Source organism: Nylanderia fulva, unplaced genomic scaffold, assembly GCF_048542155.1.
Source record: "Nylanderia fulva isolate GAGA-0341 unplaced genomic scaffold, ASM4854215v1 Scaffold1, whole genome shotgun sequence".
In the NCBI taxonomy this organism is placed as follows: domain Eukaryota; kingdom Metazoa; phylum Arthropoda; class Insecta; order Hymenoptera; family Formicidae; genus Nylanderia; species Nylanderia fulva.
The window spans coordinates 10,584,679-10,602,897 of NW_028189192.1; the positions used below are offsets into that span (position 1 = coordinate 10,584,679).

The 18,219-nt window shown below is 34.0% G+C and overlaps 1 protein-coding gene across 8 annotated transcripts in view; it reads left to right on the plus strand.

Annotated features, from left to right (window-relative positions):
• The window catches only part of Mp (collagen XV/XVIII-type protein multiplexin), a 232,390-nt gene that overhangs the window by 143,940 nt on the left and 70,231 nt on the right, over positions 1 to 18,219 (plus strand). The gene's annotated exons all lie outside the window — the stretch shown is intronic.

Sequence of the window (18,219 nt, forward strand, 5' to 3'; positions counted from 1 at the left end):
CAGTTTATAGAAAATTATTTGTATGACAAAAGAGAGATGTCTATTACGAAATGAACAGCTTTTACATAAGATGAATCAGGTGTCACGTTTATAATTACATTTGAAAATGCTTTATTTTCTAAACAAAATTACGGAAAAATCAAATGTCATATTCATCATTTTTCCAATAATTAAAAGTAATCAATTCAGTAGTCAATGAATATTCGACGTATATATATATAAAACATATTTTTTGGTAAATGATACAAAAAATTACTGTCATACTTTTGACACAAAAAATACTGTTATTATATCTTTCCATCAAAAAAAAGCTTTAAAAATTCAATTTTGAGATATTGACGTGCTTGTTTTCTTTTATGCAAAATGCTTGGCTTTTGCCTTCATAAGAATTTTTAGTCAATCTCTTTGCGAAAATTGAATGTCTTTGATGCTAGAACTTGAAATCATAATAAAAAAATCTTTTCTTATAAGATTACTATAAGATATTAAGAGTATAATTCATATATATTCTTAAATTATTATTATTTGAAAGTATTTCATCAAATAAGAAAAAAATTTGCAAAATTACGCATGTAATTTTATGCATATATGAACAGATATATATATAATTAATTTTGTTTGACAGCTAATACCTATATAATTATATAATATATACGTATACGTATCCATAATATAATTTTGCTTAATTTTTAGATATCAAAATTCAGATTCTCAATTTAAAAGATTCGTTAACATTTAATGCTAAAACTTTAGAAATTACGGAACAAAAGATGGCATTTTAATTAAAGTATTCTCATGCAGCGCGTAAAATCGCTTCTCACTATTTTTCAAGGGGAGAACACTACGCCGTTTTCGCTTATTATATTAAAATACTCTGTACAAAAGTCATTCAATTTTCATGAAAAGGGATTTTCGGTTCCAAGTTCTCGCGAAAAGCTGCGACTAATTTATGCGTTTCTCGAGATACACGCATCAAAGATTTACCCTTTCCCCGGATGAAATAATATCGCGCACATGTTCCTGAAATTCAGCCCCCTTTTCCCTTTCCCTCCACCACGAGCGTTTGCTATAATTAAGTTAACGTACTCGCATTCCGCTTGATTGAATGCACCTATCCCGAGATGCAATTTTCGACAGCGCCGCGCGCTCTGCGCGGGTATTATCGTCCGATACATATACTCGCGTGTATACACGATCATGGGAATGCTTCATGTCCTCCGCCACGCGTGTGAGACGCTTTTGCGCTCATCTTCTCATGAATATTAATATTATTCGACGTGAACCGCGAATTGCTCCGAGGTTCCTGAATCACCAGGCCCGAGAAGCACAACCCCTCGTAAATAAACGAAATTAACGTTGCTATTATCGACTACGTCGCGCTGGGAATAAATTTGCCCGACTGCATCGGAGGAAGTATCGAGCCTCGATGAACACGCTGCAGTTTATATCGCTGATTATATCGAAAAGGAAAAAAAAAGATATTGCACGTGCGATCGCGAAAACAAAAGTGTGTTGTGCAAGTCGCACAGGAGCGAATATTATTTATTCCATCGCGCATATTGGAAACGACAGATGTGTAATCCGTTTTATCGGCGAAATAACGCGTCGTGTGACGGAAAACTTTTAAGTAGGTCTTATAATTTACATATTTAGCCCCTGCCAGTATCGCCATGAATAAAATTATACATTGATTTGCACGAATACACAGATACATATTTGCATCTCTGTTTCACGCGCGCTGCTTCATGTTGATTTCGTGCATGCATATGTATGTATTAATAATATTACATGACGTAAACCGCGTTGGTATCGCAGCTACGTCGTACCAAAAAAGTTCTATTTACTTGACAAAGACATGCTGACGGAAATTCGAAATTTATATATAGTTTGTGCGAGCTGTCCAAAATATATGTCTCGATTGATGGCTCGCGCGATTAAATATACATTCATTTATACACACAAAGAACTGTCAAAATTAGAGAAACAAGCATGGAAATTTGGTTGGCGAAGGTAATTATCTCGTGGAGCCGTCGTCGCCGATTAAAAAGTCATGTCAGTCGTTGGTGATTGCTAATTAAAAATTCCTGTGCCGCTGTGTGCATTCGCGGCTACTCTTCCCGCAATTATCAGTGTTCTGGTTTTCGAGTCAGCAAACTATTCAGTGACTCGGCAATTCCATCGCAACAATTAAAATTGGGAAACGCGCGTTCCGTATTTACTTATCATTAATCAACGATAATCACAAACGCGTTGTACAGATTTTGTAACAAATGGAATTATTTTATAATAAAAAATTTTATAATAAAGTATGCTTAACAAGGAATTATCATTGACTCGTCATTTCAGATGATATGTTGCGGATATAAACAGTAGTTTAAGAGATATGAAAACAAATTGTCGTCTTACAAACGTATATTTCATAACATCTTAACTATAAAAAAAATTTGCACGTTGAAGTTTCAAGAGATATAAAAAATATATATATCATCTGAGAGAGACACAATTTACACATATTTGCAAATAATATCGGATGCAACTAGACCAACATTGTGTGAGGAGACAATTTTCAATTTTATTCATTCATCGAATTTAGATGCGGCAAACATAAAAAAATTCGATGAACCGTCATTTATTTGTGGAATTACATTAATATATTTCATGCCTTGTTTGCTCTAAATCTTCTAATTAAATTTCCGACAGGTGCCTTGGTTTCGGAAATAGACCTTCAATCAATACCGAATATACGTATCTAAATAGACGATATTTTCGTCGATAAAGAAAATCTGCAAAAAATGTTAGACTAAAAATGTTGCTTTGCTTTTAGAATATAAAGATTTATTTAGTTAAATGTTTGCAAAATGTAACATAGTCGATTATTTGTAACTCTTATCAATAACTTATTAATATTATTATTCATAACATTAAATAAATCCTAATTATATAATTATAAGAAAAATCATATTTTTCGCAAACTATAGAACATTTGTAAAAAAATTCAAATCATACAATATATGTGTAGATATATGTATGTATTACGTAATGAAAAATATATCATTCATAAACACATATATTTGGTATATTTAATTATAATATACAAAAATTATATTAGCTTTAAAATATTTTCTAAAATTTTATATAAAATGCCTTTTAACATATTTCCCTATAAAAATTGTAAAACGGGAAAAATATCCGAGATCTGCTTTTCTAATGACAATATTGAAAGACGAGAATGTGAGAAGAAATTAAAGCGGATATGAGCGGAATAAAATATAAGGAATTTCAATTAGATTGCGAGCGTATATATGCGATTTCACAGCGACTGGCTATTTTCAAAGTGCTCAGATGCAAGTAGTTTAAAAAATTGACTCTACAAATTTTTATATGGAACCGCATAATTCAAATCGCTTTAGACAAGAACAATCTTTATATATAGAAAAATCCCATTTTGTCTCAAAATTCCAATTTTAACATAGCAAAAAACGTCAAATGATACTATAAGCCTTTCTTTGTAGATTTATAGATAGGTATATAAATAATAATGTGATTTTTGGAAAAAAAATCTCCACTTTATGAAAGGAAGACAATCAGCTCGTGTTTTGAAGATATCCAAGAGCTTTATTATTTAATGTCAAAAATTCAAAAATTGCAAACTCACTCACAATACGTTTCATATTTAATTTTTTTATAATATTTTACGGCAACTATTTCTTTCTAAAGTAACAGACAACACGTATTAAACGCTGCAATAAATATTGACATGTGGTCATAACATAATAATTCCCGAATTTGATCAGTAACGTCTTAAAGACAAATCGTTTTCGACATAGAAATGGCCGCGAAATCTTGGCGATATTAGTCATGGCGTTGAAGAGAAATAGGCAATCTAAATCGCTTTAGCAATCCTATGTAGTCAAGTAGACAATATATTCACGTTCTTGCAAACATTACCGAAGGTTCCCCATGCCAAGGAACAACTAAATCTTATGGCACGTAATGTGCTCCTTTTATTTTTCTTTTTTTTTTATCGTCGAAATGTTCAGAGAAATTTGTCTGCCTTAAGTACGGAAAATCGTCGCGTTTAAGTACGAGTCTGATAAATTACGGTATACCCGTATAATACTATTTTCCCCGTAGCGCAAATTAAACACGTGAAACGCAAAACGACGGTATCAACAACAGTATCAATAAAAGCAAACGAGACACAATCGCATGTGTTACAGATAATTTTAAACTAGCTTTTAAAATTTTTTAACGGCACATGTGATGCGTTTCTCACATAGATTTAACAACATAATTTATATTTGACCAATATTGAATCTATCATTTAAGTATGAACTTATTAAGTGCAAAATTTAAATTTGTTTACGAAAATATAATTAGCCCGGTATTATGTATTATTACATTTAAACAATATATAAAGGCTAGGTGTCAAATGATGACTTAAATTTTCAAAGCTTTAGAATAATTTTTAAAAGTTGCTACTGATAATCTCTCGTGAAATAAATTTAAAAATTCGTAATATCATATTATCGAGGTCGTGATGGCATGGAAAATCTCACTCAAAGCCAGAATAAGATACTTTTACGATATACTAAATGGCCAGCGGTAGACGGAATTCTGATCTACCGCGGAATCAGCCATCGTAATCCAAATCTCCTTAGAGAGAAACGAAATGGAACTTTCCATAAAATATATTTCCTTTTCTAGGAACATACTCAGCGTCGAATCCTATATAACTCACTGCCGACCAAGTTTATACTGACACGCCAAATCATCGCTAATCGATATTGCAAAAGTTGTAGATCATATATATTAAAATTAAAATTGAATATCAGTATAAGTATTAATTAAATTATGGAATAACTTATTTTTATCCTAAGAAGAAAAAAAAATAGTTTACAAGTTATTATTGTGTATAGAGAAAAATATTTTATCATTATTAATATAGATATTTGTGATAGCTGAATGTGGAATATTAAATAATAAATTTCATCTACGATGTTTCTTCTCAGAATATAATTAGAGTTTCATTTCTTTAGTTTCGCGAAATTCGACGAGTACCGTTTCGAATTTTACGAAAACTGAGAAATTGACTTATTTGGACGTGTGGTTAATTCGGTAGATGATTCGATAACAATGTTATTTGAACTCGAGATGATTCTCTCCTCGCGGCGATGCTTCCTCGGCAGATACTCGCCAGATATGACGATGTAAGATTCTCGCCGACTTGCGCGCCGACCTACACTACTTAAAACCACGAGAGAACGAGAAACGTTCGGCTATCAGACGTGGCTCGTCGGTGGCGGAACGATGCCCAGACCCCTTCTCTAAAAGATATTTCGGCAGGAACGGATGGGGCTATGCGGCCTGCCAACGTCCATTGAATTTCAAGCAAGTCCGTTTACTGAACCCGAGAAAGAGAGAGAATGAAAAAGAAGAGAGAGAAATGGAGTGCAGAGGTCACGTTCGCGCAAGTGCTCTCCGCAACGGAGCGAAGAATCGACCCACCGCTAACTTCGATTTATATCCCGCCTGCTGGCACCCATCTCACTTTTATCGCGCTTTTAATTCGGCCCTTCACCGTCTCGTTAAACGAATTAGAAAAACGCGGCAGCGACGCGCCAAGAAAAGGACGATCTCTCGCGTCGCGATGTCACTTCGTTGTCGGGATATATACCGGATGAGGAAACGAGATTCTCTCTCGATATAACTTTATAGCATGATCGGCGGAACGGTCTTATGCTTGAAGAAATATCGCGAGAAGACAGGATGTAAAGATTGAGCGTTAAAATAAACGGTTGTTCCGCGGTTAACTTTTCGTAACTATCCCTTTATTCTGCATTAGAACTCATAAAACTTTCGGACTAAGGGGGAAGTTCGTCTTCCATCTCTGATAGCTTCCTGTAGCGTTGTGGCCGGTGGAACTTTAAAGAGCGCTTTTAACCAACTCTGAAAAATCGGGTTAACGCTACAAAAAGTCGGTGCCACTCTACGGTGTTTTCAAAACTTTCGGCAAAATCATCGGTTTTGCTGATGTACGCTTTTTTCTCGCGCGCGATTCCTTCTGGAGAGATTTTTCCGCGTCTCGCTGAAAACTTTGCGGAGTGCTTCAGGATTACACGTCGTGCGTATAGAGTCTCGCATTAAAAAAAACGGACAAATTACGCCACATTCTTGACATTAAGCTTGAAAAACTTGCGGGCGTATCCCAAAGCAAATTAAAAGCTCGCTCCGGATTTAAAGTTTCTTTAGTAAGCGCCCATATGGGAGATGTATTATACTTCATGCGAGAAATATAGTAGCACGTTATAATATAGTCCAAACTTTTCATATAAGGTTACCAAATAGTAAGAGCGGAGTGTATTTAGAAAGGAGAAAATTATTTTGTGAACTGACCTAAAAACAGCTGTCCCATCTCCTACTTGTTTTTGTTATTTACGGTACTATGAACAGTAGTACATTTTTTTCTAGAGATAGCGAGATATCTAGGAAGCAGGTTGTAGATATTCTAAACAACTGCGTAATTCCTAATGGACTATCTTTTGCCTACCACGTACTTTTTAATAAAATATAAAAATATAACACTAAAAAAAAGAAAGAGAGTTTAAAGGGAAAAAATAATGAATCTATAATTTAAAAGAATTGAAAGAAAACTTAAGTTATGTGTTACAGAAAAGGATAAATAAAGTTTTTATTTTAATTTAATAAATGAAAGAAAGAAAAGGAACACTTTATTTTACTTTTACAATATATTTTATAATGATAGTTTATTCTCCAGCACATGATTTCTTTTCTTCTTAAATTCGTTACTTGCACAACTTTGCCGTTTTAATCACAAGATAATTTCCGATAAAGCGATATTTCATCTAAAATATTAACTGACTATTCATCTTTATAAAATTCCTCGCCCAAATACATGACGTAAATATTTCAGTCGACAGTCGTAGTAGTAAAATTTTTTGATGATCTCTGAGTGCCAGAGCACATTTTCAGTTCGCAAAAAAAAAAAAATCATATCTGGATGGATATCTGTTCTGCACTCCAATGCGACAAATCTCCGAAACATGATGCAGAATTGATTACGATAGCTTTTTCTGGCTTTAACTCGTCCGCTGAATCTTTGATATCTGCACAATTATTTATTTCTGTCCTTTCAAATAGTATTGTAAACCTCCCGAAATATTGCTGATCGGTATCCTCGCATTTTGCGACACATATCGCGATAGCTGACACATTGTTGGAATTGGTCAGTTCTGCAAGTGCGGCCTAACCGCGGAGAAACGCACGACTTTGTCCGTGCTTGTGTCTAAAGCCGCATTTAATACGCTGACAATGAGAGAGTACTGTCAGACAACCGCGATCGAACGAATAGATTTGCGGTAATGTATGCGTACAAGGATTCAGGACAAATATGCTTGTTTGTTCGCGTTTGCTACTGATTCTCTATCCACATAACATTGGCATTCGATATTCTTGGACACCTATCGCAAATGTCCTGTAATGTCAATATTCCTATACTATCCTTCATTAATACAGTTTTACTTATCGGTATATATGAAAAAAAACTCACATAGAAGAAATTATTATTAGAAATTGTCTAAGAGATAATTTAATCAAATAATTAAATTTATTAATTTGGAAATATTCTTATACTAATATAAAAATACTTCTTGATTTATATTTTATAATGTTTAAAAGAATCCAGAGAAAAATAGATACCTTAATCTCTATTTCATGTCTACAAATTGAATGGGGAAATTAATCATAAAATATAAATGCATGTAAATATATTTGATATTCATAAAATAAATGATTTCTTTCTTATTGCATTAAGCAAACAGCATTATATAGTTAAGCCAGCTGATTTATTAGTTTGATTGTTATTTTGTTATTTTTATTGTTATCAATATTGTGAAGTAATTTATTCGCAGTGATGCAAACACCTCTGCCAACATCTCCCTAGTCAACGAACGTTCACCCGTTCGTCCACTAATGCTGGCACAGCATAAGCGCGCGTGGAACCGCGTGACTTGGTAAACTTGCGGCTAAGCAGCCGACGGCATTAGGAAGAGTTAGCTCGCGCGACAATGAGAAAGAGAAGACAAACTTTCCTAATAAATTATTATTACTGTCGCCAAATAATTCTTCGTGTCGTGCGTGCGAAATTTGCAGCCGCAGTACGCAAACAATTGTCGACAGATTAATAACAGCTATTTAAAGGAATCCTGGAAGTTTTAAAACTGATACCTGCGCAGCGCGTTTTTTAATTAAAGCTATTGACAACAACTCCTTAATTGCAACTCTTCAGAATTACAAAATGAAATATACCAACGCGTACTTCTTTGTTGCTGAACAAATCTAATATGACCAGAAAAAGAAAACAATCAACTTATAAAAAACACAATTTGCTCTTTCTTGAAATTCACATTTAATGTTTTTCAAGTGATAAAATATTAAATTTTTTCAACATACGTATTATACATTGTTCAATATGTACATTGCAATTAACTTCTAGAGATTAAAATTTTAGCTAATATGAATCTTGTTATCATTAACTTCATTTATTTCTTTCTGAAAATTCAAACAAGGAAAGTTTCTTAATATGACAGGAAGTTGAGAACTAAATGTCTTATTTCCTGGTTTATTATATTTTCAAATCTTTTTAACAGCTATAATTTGAGGGAAGAGTGTCACGTTTTACAGAATTATAAAAAGTTTTAAATGTGACTATATCGGAAAGTAAATTGAGCTACCAATATAATTTATTGTACATATCAAAACTTGTTGCTTTTGATCAATTTATTGACTAACGAGAAGCCCTCTAAAGAAATTTTGTCACTCGAGATTTCTGTGTTAAATCCTTTTAATTAATCTCCTTGGATATCCTCCAATGCCTGTCTACCTAAATCAAAATCCAGTTCGCGCGAGCAAGGCTTCTCTTTTCAACAAGAATCACTACTACTCGAGAGCACCTCGAGAGCAAAATTCTGTGCCCTCTTATTGCGCAAGTAGCAATCAAAAGAATTTTTAGTGTCGACAACGAGAAGCGGAAACTGCCAACATTGCGTCTTAAATGTCGAGAATGGTTGCACTTAAGCAGTAAAGTGAGAAGTTACATATAATATACAAGAGAAATATACAAAAAAAATTTACTTTGCGAAAATCTCTGTCTCTGAAACTGGTAAAACTCAATTCTCCAGATATTTTATTTCTCATTTCATTATTTCGTAATATTTTTGTATTATCTAGCTTGTAATTATATTTTTCTATACAAGAAATTAGTGATTTATTATATGCGTGTATTGTTCGCGAGTTAAAAGAATTAGCGATCTTTTTCTCTCTCTCTCTCCCCAATATTTTGCACAACAGTGAATTCGTGTATACCGTCTCACGTACAATTACTTATTACGCTTCCATGGCTCATCGCATGACGTTCAAATGAACGCATGGCCAATGCAATTACACCAAAGCATAGCCGCATAGTGAGGTATCGGAGCAGAGAAGACGAGCCCGAGAGAAGCGAGACGAGAGAGAGAGAGATAGAGAGGAAGAGAGAGACAGAAAGCGGTGTACAAACGCTATTCGCAAATTCGCTTCTGCTCACACGACCGGGACCACGCCAGAATCTGGTTGTAAATTCAAACACGTAGGTCTATATCGATCGCATGAAATATATCTCTTTGATCGTGCTTAGAAACCTATTCTCGATACGTATACTGGTATATATAACAATTCCCACTGTCTTCGTCTAACAAAAGATTTGAATATTTAATGCAAAAAGAGAGACCGATCACAATTAAACAATCGAGCAATAATGAATTTAGGACGCTCGCATTAATTGAACGCATAGCATCACGAGACTGTGTACCACTTATTCAAATAGCGGTTCCACCGCACGAATGGCGGACGTGTTGACACTGGTCAGTTCGATGTGTCCGCAAAGCAAGGCTCGTTCCATCCGCCAACCGGAACTACTGTTCATCTACGAATTTACAAGAGCGAACATGACTCGATCTACTAGGTACTACATATAAGCACTATCGACATCTCAACACGCGGTAATAGTCGTTGAGCCGCGGTCTTACGTCTATACACACTCGCCCAGAACTTAATTATAACAAGAAGATATATGTATATATGTATATTCCCTCTTTCTGCCCCGAGAAGACACAGGCTTTATAATAATAATAATAATAATAATAGTGCTTTAAAACATAGTTGTGCTCCATAAATCGATGTTATCTTACTTGTTTATTAAGAAATATCGCCAAGAATGGAAGATAATCTTATGAATTGATAATCCATTTAAAAGTAAATTCATTATTACAATTTAAACTTGCAGAAATATAAAAATACGTTTCAACAATTATATAGAATATCTATTGGATTACTTTTTACAGAAGCAAGATACTGTTGATACTGTTGAAAATTATATAGACCGAATTAAAGGATTAAGAAATGATTTAGAATAAGTCAATAGAACGTTATCTCTAAAATTCTTACAAACGAAACATTTACAAAATTATTTACTAGTTTAGCTACGTTTATTTTAGTCAATTAGGCATTGCATAAATTAAGAAAAACACATATTATTTATTTATAATGTTTACAGGATAGTTCTTCGATATTTTAAATCCAAAACTTATTTTAGACTGTTATTCATACAATGTTTAAGATAATATTTTGTGTATGTATGAAAATCCATAGATTTTCATATTTTATTTCTGCATTTTAAAATGTTTTCAATGTATACACGACACATAAAATTATAAATAGACTTGTTCCGAATGCTGTTGTAAATTATAGATTGTCTCAAATGAATTTTAGACAGTAGATGCATAATAGCCTTAATTGTCCTACATTTCCTAAATTAAAATTGACGAATCTATTTATTACAATCTGAATTTCAATTTATGAGACTTTGCGAGATATAAATGCATATATATACATAAAACAATTTCTTTCGTCAAAATGTTTTTTTATTAATTCACCGAAAAATAGCGCCAAGAGGAGCTTCTTAATTTAAGATGATATTCTTCATTTATTCTTATTTTCAAAAAAAAAATATATATACTAAAATTTAGAGCTTACTTAAATTAAGAGGATCCTCTTGGCGTTAAGAATACAATTTTTCGGTGATTCTTAACTCATTTTTCTAAGAACTGGATCAATAATATTTTTAACCACAAGTTTTACATAATTTAATCATAATAAATCCAGAACACAAAAGCTTTCAAATAATAAAGTTTCTTCTTTAGTAACAAAAGTTATTTAAATTTAAATAATATATAAAATCTAGTAATAATTATCATGAGTAAATAAGATTATCAGCGTATCATTTAAAGATTATCTGAAATTTATTATTTCTAAAGAGATTCTTCGCATTTTCAAATATTTTTATGCAATTTGAAGAATTATTTTTGTCTTTAATCAACTTTGATCAAAAAAAATGAGAGGTGAAGAATAAATTCTGAATTGTTCAATAAACTTGTCAAGATTTTAATTGCAATTTCGAAATGTAAACAAAACAAAAAGCAGAATGTTGCGGGGACGTTGCGCGATATGGAGAAAAAAAACATTTCCACGATTTCTAATACATATATGCATTTAAATACAAACTTTTAACTGGCTGTGCCCTTTCGATACCCGTGGGCGCAATTACTCCCTCGATGTAACTTTGCAGATCGCCGCGCGCGCGCGAGGACCGAGATTCGATTAATTAAACAAGCGGCACGATTAACCCATTTCTGAAGCTGCTCGAAGCGCCAGCAAATCAGGCAAACATAAGAGAGTATAGTTAGTATGTATGTATGAAACCGACTCTCTTCCTTTCTATCTATCTCTATCTCTCGCGCGTGTATACAGCCGTGCTTTATTGTTACGGACGTGGATCATCGGTTAAATTAATTATTATATTACGTACGCGGAGAACGAACAAAGTAACGCATATTTTAAGGATGCAGTTATTATTTATAATCGTGTGTAACATACTGGAAAAGTACACATGCGCGCGTGCATGCATTAAGCGAAGGAGATTACGATGGATTATTGTCGTAAGCTCGCTTAAAGCTTACTCGTTTCGTAAAACGTCGAAATCTAATCTCTCCTTTGCTAACATATAATAGAAGGTTTCAAATAAGGAAACGATCAATAGAACAATCACGTTTTTCAAATCTACCGATTCGTTTCACGTCTCATTTTTTAATTTTAATATGTACCGTTTTTATTTAAATCAATTAGTTATTCCGATCGATTCTCTTAATAAATGATTTAATTCTTCGTTATTTTCAAAGATTTAAAATAGCATTATTGGAGATCTAAATTTAATAACGTTATCTTTGCAAAAATATCTCTTTTATGATTCACTATATGTTCGCATCAATTAGTCTGAAAAAAAATAAAAAATAAAATAAACAAGACGTCGCCGAAAATCAACAAGACTGTAGATTACTGGCACCAGTATGTCTCCAAGATTCCAGTTATTTGCAATTCATTAAAGTTTAGCCCTCAACTTTGTACGGTTTATTCGCTGAAAGCACTCTTGAACTGATTAATACGCGATCGTAACCAAACTGAGATAACCACGTTCGCGCTAATTCCGAGGTCTAACAGTATCGCGAAGTTCTATAGGAGACGTGCGACGGCCGTAATGCCGATGCGGGATTACAGAATGATGAAGTGAAATCGCGGATGTTTAATGCGCAGCCACCGAGCCAGGTCTCGCGGGTAATCGGGGAACGAAGTGGCCTCTCGGATCGTCCAATCTCGCGTTGAAACGCAATGGCATAACAGTATATAGGCAACGCGATAGATAATGCAACATTCTCCATGGACCGTACCGTAACGATAACACCTTCTTCGTCGTCGTCGTCGTCGTTCGACAGTAGGAATCAAGTTATATCGCCGTGCTGGGCGTCCATTATATTAATTACATGCGTGGGACTCCGATCCATTACGGCGGTTTCCACTGGCCACGTCGCGTATCAGGTGAAACGAAAGTCGAAACTGTCCCGCAGGAGAACGTTCGGAATTTCTCGACGAGGAAATTTCCCGCGTGACTGCAATTTCGCGACTGTATTTGGACGACCCGACGACGTGGAGAGACCACGTGTACATGTATATGTATATATATATATGCGGGAGAATCCTTTATGGAAAGCGCTGAACGAAGGACATAGCTGAACGAAGCTATATCCTTCGACGTATCCCTAGATTCAGCATATCGGCGATATACACTTTGGAGAAAGGAGAACGCCGGAAGAGAGCAGGAAGGGAGTTGGGTTAACGCGATGAAATGATCTTACGTGAAATTCGACTGACTGATTTCAGGGCAGACGTCGTTATCGCGACAGACAAATCGCCGGTAGTATTCGGGAAGAGAGCTGTTTCAGCACGTTATACTACTCTTCCTTCCTTATCGCTCCTTCTGATAATGTGTTGTTAGCAACATCAGCGAGAATTCCAGGCGGTGAATCTCGACGTTTACCGAGATCTTCGATACGGAAGAAGAAACAGTAAAGTAGAATAAGAAGCTTTTATCTTTAGAGGCAATTTACGACTATATCTATTTTGTAGGAATAAATCAAAAGTGATGACCCGATAATTATTATTATTGCTACAACCGACGTTAAATCATCGCAAACAAAATAAATAAATTTACTTGTAAATCGATATATCACCCTTATTTGCGCTTGTTATTCATTCACTCGCAGTAACGCTCGATTAGTTATAATTGAAAAAGCAATTTTTCTTTAAAAATAATTAATTTTAAAAAATTTATTACAATTTTTATTTAATAAATTAATAAATTTCTTGAAAATAATTAATTTTTCCGTTCGTAGCGAGTGAAGAATAGAGACAAAATTTTTCATATATATATTAATATGTTCGATTTTATAATCGTATTAAAGTATTATATTAAAAATTTTTATAATCGGATTTATTAGTAACCATATTAAAATATGTGATAATTCCTGGTTTTTAGTAGGCTTGAATATATGCAACGATAAAAATAGTTTTATTTAAATATTCGATTTATCTCGTCGCGCTCTTGTTTTCATTTCGCACTATCACTTTGAATTTATTTCGCGGAGTTGTTTGTCAACTCTCTCCGAGTCGACGTTGCAAACTTCGAATTAGCTATTCGCAGTGTGGTAAGCAATACTTGATGTATATTTTACATGTTTTGATACAACGTACGGGATATAGTTATATAATGCGCTTTATTAATTTTTTATGAACGAATAAAGAAACAAGAAGAGACAAGCACTTCATAAATACAAAAACACAGAGAGCACAATCTGCAATTTATTTATGTTGAAATCTCCCATTAAAATTGTGGCACACCTAACTAAATTACGCTGTAAAACTCCTGTATATATGCACATATTTTTGTTGAAACATGAGTAACAGAAAAAGAAGAAACGAACGAGAACAGTACCTGTTTGCATAATGGTGGATTTTACGCAATTATATATGTACTTACGTGAAATAGAGTCGCGTAAGGTAAAAATAAGCGAGCGATATTATAGAAATCGGGAGAAACTGATTTAGATCACCCTATCGATTACAAGCGACTTGGAAAAGTGTTTCTTTACTAATTGACTAATTTGCTCAGTAAACGCTATTCGAATTGAGTCTAACTAGTTCGAAGACGTTTCGGTACCACTGACGTGTACTGAATTGGCGGGAAAGTTAGTGCAAAGACGTTTCGTATAACTACCAACGACATCGGCCTGTCAGCACGGTCTCGTTACGCGGCTTAATCGCGGCTAACTTTAAAACAGCAGTCTGAATCGATCGTCGTGATTCATCCGACGTGTTTGTTAATAATGCATTGCCGATTATTAATGGGAGACGCCGACGCTGATAAACCTCTGTTTTGTCTCGCTTGCGCGACTAACTGTGTTTCCCTCTGTGATAAATTGCATTTCACATAAAAGCTCCAACTTCGGAAATCAGTATAAGTTCAAAGGTATATGTGTTATATCGAACGAGATGATTCTGTAAATGCAATTTGCTTTCCCGCAAATTTAATGCACACAAGCTTTTAGTTTATAAAATGGAAAAATATATCTTGAAAGGCTTTTAACGGCTGAGATGTTATGATCATTCGCGAAATTATAGTTGCGAAAAAATATTATTGTTTTTTTTCTGTTAATCAAGTAAATAAGGTATTGTTTCTCTCTCTCTCTCTCTCTCTCTTTCTTCTCCTGCGTTTGTTTAAATTTCAATATTTAAAAAAATACTTTAAAAACTCTCTTATTCCATACAATAAACTAACTTCCCATATCAGTTTATTATTCTGTATTCACATGCGAAATATACAATAAATAATAAATCTCACAAATAATAAATCACAACGGAGCTGAATCGATGCAGTCTGATTTTTCAAAATATCGCCTCATCGACATTCATTTTATGGTCACGATTAATTACACATAGAGAGGCAGGTGGTTCAAATTATGAAGTGTTGTTCGCTAAATCCCCCATGGATTTCAGGGGTATCCAAACTTTTACAATTAGAGAAATAACAAGCGAGAGCGAATAGTTGCGAGCAAATGATGAAGCTAGTATTCGCTCGCGATTGCGTTTCGCATATCAATCCGCTGTGCATTTTAAAATTGTAGCTTTTAATGGTCTCTTGTTCAAAGCAGTTTAGTAAACCATATCAGTAACCTTTTGCGTCTTTTTTGATACCCGATAATCGAAATAATTTGGATTAATAACTGACAACATAATATACATGACAAATATTGCAGCATGATACCATCATCTTCATCATAAATATTGCACCAACTAAAATGTATTGATTTTAGAATCAAATATATTTTATTTTCTGCTTTATTTATAATTTTTATTTTTCTTCTAACGTGAAATTCCTTATTTGAAACATATTATTTTCGCAATTATTAACGTCATTAATTTAACCTTATATGCTTAATATTATTTAACATTATATGCTTAAGAGAATACTTAATGTCTTCCCTAACGTCAACTTTCGCAAATAATGTTTATTAAAAATTCACAGAAATTAAGCTCGTTATAATTGATTACAAAATTCTTTAGATGATTATATTAACATTTTTTTTAGAAAGTCACGTTCTGCACTTGACATTTATATTTACGCGGACATAAATATCATGAATCTGTGCGTATCTTCGTTTCCTTCCCATCCTTCCCTTGCAGTCTCAAACCACATCTCAACGTGTTTGCATAATTTATTCCGGTGACGTATGTGCACGCGTTATGCTGCGACTGAAATTAACGGCACCCGTTCACCGCGAATAAATTGCTATAATTATCGGTGCGGCCAAATGAATTGTACTTGCGGCTCGCACGCGGTGCTTCGCCGTAAAGTTTGCACGCCGGCCAAACTTGCTCGCTTTCCGAGCGATTTGCGCCGACTTTCGCGGTGAATTCCGCTCTTTCTCTCTCTCCGTCTTTCCCTCATTATCTTGTATTCCGCTTCACCTAAGAATTCATCATGACTTTCCCGTTCGCAATTATCGTTGACTTACAAAACAGCTGCCAATTTGGCTGAAATTACCGAAATGTATTGGGATTTTCGCGCGAGTTCTTCAATAATTTATGAATACAAATGATGAAATTTCAAAGTTTGTGTCTAATATTTAAAAGATAATGTGATATACTTTATCGAGATTTCTTAGATTAAAATACCATACTTATATAATTCAATTATTACTCGTAATTTATTGATTTATATATTTACTTTTAATTATGGAAAAATAAATATAGAAAATGTTAGATTAATTTTTTATTGACGCGGAAGATGTACTGAATTCCTACGAATCTCTTGATTAATTTATCATCAATTTTCTTAATTACTTTAGCAAGCATTAGAAATGTTGATATTTTTGTATATTCAATATTAAATATATCTTTGTGTCTAAGCTCTCAATTTTACGCTGTTGCAATATTATAACGTAACGAGCCGTATCATCGCTTGAACGTGCGGCATATAAAACGTGTCCCGACAGTTTCAAGTTATGTACCCAGGTGGATGTCACATCGAAAATTCAAAAACTACATTACTACATTCGCTATGTTGTCACGTAGACTTACAATGTGAAAGAAGACGAAGAACTGAGGATGTAGACCGACACAGTCACATGTATAAGATAATTTTGAACAAATGCGATGCGAAAAACGATTTACTGGCACGAAAAAGAAAAGAGAGAGAGAAAAAGGGTTATAATTTACTCTTGCAAAAAAACTTTTCTGGTTGCATGCAAGATTCAACTATCAGGGAACAATTCTAGAATTTTTAACGCGATGCATCAGTGATTCAATAACGTGATTTACATGTTATGCGGGGGATAAAATCTACATTTGTCTATTATTGATTTTTATGAAAAAAAAACTTATTATAGCGTTCTAATTTTTTTTTACAGATAACTTTTATCTATGCTTTTAAAAAGCTAAATTGTTTTAGTCTTACAGAAATATTATAATTCAAAATCGAAATGAGGAGATGAAATTGAGAGTAATCGATTCATAATATCTATGGCGGATGCATTTTAATAATACGACACGATCTACGTGCGCGATTGTTCGCGAACGACACGGTCGACGTGGCAAAGTTCGCGTTCTAGCCTTGCTGCCCGTGCAATTAGAGGTTCACGGCATGTGTACCGCCGTATGTTTGCAATATGTCGGCATGTCTTGCCGCAAAGAGCAAGATTAATTGGCGTGAATTACTCTGGTCGCTCTCTCCATTCTCAAAAGCGAGCGCAACCACCGCGTTTGAATCACTGCCCGATCGCGTTACAGGCTGCGAACCCGAAATGTAGTCTGTATACTTTTGCCACGCGATATAATATGCATATATTTTGCGATTTGTGACTTGTAACGAATATGTATATATATATATACGTGCGGTGGGAGATTGTTCTACTCTACATTTTTCACGATTCCTCGAAAACGAATATAATCTACAGAAAGTGGAGACCGATCTCTAATTTTACCTCAATTCGCACATTTCGCTATTCTATCTAGAATAAGTCGATACCATTAAATGATCGAAATATATATTCTTAAATATCTATTTCTAACACATTCCATCTAATTTACATATGTTTTAAAGTTACAAAAACTTATTATGAATATATCATTAGACCTTTGACAGTCTTGTCAGAGAAATACGCAAATAGGTCGATCAAATATAGATGAATCTGATAAATGGAATAATAATAAAAA